Genomic DNA, 1,075 nt, shown 5'->3' with positions numbered 1-1,075 from the left:
GAGATGCTGTCAGACCGGTACTCAGTGTGCGGTCTCTTATCGATCAGCAACGCTCTTCAAACTAGGGATTTTATCACCCCAGCCATGTTGCGGCCTATTTTGACTCGGTTGGTAGAGGTGAGCCCAAGTGTGGATCATGGACATCCACGCTACGGTGTCTACACTATGGATGCGTTGCAGAAGGGCTTGCAGAAGCGGCGGAAACAGCTGATTTACCTAAACACAAGGTCGGGGTTCAAGAGCAGACCCAAGCGACCTGCCTCCATCGTGCGGAGTCGAAAGTCGGCTCTGCTGATTATAGGTAGGAGGCCTGGGCAACGAGCAGGTACATGGCATTGTATCGCTCGTGCCTGGGTTGGTAACAAGTTTGTGTTCATCGATTCCGACACCTATCACTTCTTCCCTAACCGGGAGGATCTTTTGCCAAGTTTCTTTGAGACAGTAGATGGTGTGTACTCAATTGAGGATATTCCTCGTGCTAATCTTTAAGATTTAAATAATACGTATTTACTTTGAGCAAAACTTGTTGCTGTATAAATTTTACATATCGATTATTTTTTTTCTTTTCCTTTTTTTTTTTTTCTTATTTTTGTATAAGTGTCTTACATAGTGATCCTCTTAGATTTATAAAAAGGGGTTTTGATAGTGCTTTTGTAAAAATGTCTGCTACCATTTCTTTGGTGTTGCAGTACATAATTTCAAATTCTTTTCGCTCTACTTTTTCTTGTACAAAGTGATACCGAATGTCAATGTGCTTGCTTCTGCCATGCAGTTCTGGGTTGTAGGAAAGTTTAATACAACTTTGATTGTCCTCAAATAGGGTGATAGCATGTGAGCTTTCGTGTTTAAGCTCTACTGGAAGAAGCTTTGAGAAAATAACTTCTTGCGTGCAGTGAAAAAGGGATATGGATTCAGCCTATGTAACCGAAAGAAATACGGTGTGGGGCTTAATCGGTTGCCAGGAAATGTACAATCCACACATATATGCTATACAGCCACACGAGAGATCGGCGTGTGCCTCCCCACATGGCGTGGGGTGGGAAGGGAGAGTGCCGCGTCCACTCTGCAATGGCTC

Source organism: Phytophthora infestans, genomic scaffold (genome assembly GCF_000142945.1).
Source record: "Phytophthora infestans T30-4 supercont1.190 genomic scaffold, whole genome shotgun sequence".
NCBI classification, from domain to species: domain Eukaryota; phylum Oomycota; class Peronosporomycetes; order Peronosporales; family Peronosporaceae; genus Phytophthora; species Phytophthora infestans.
The sequence above is the reverse complement of the archived record's forward strand: the minus strand, read 5'-3'. Positions refer to the sequence as shown.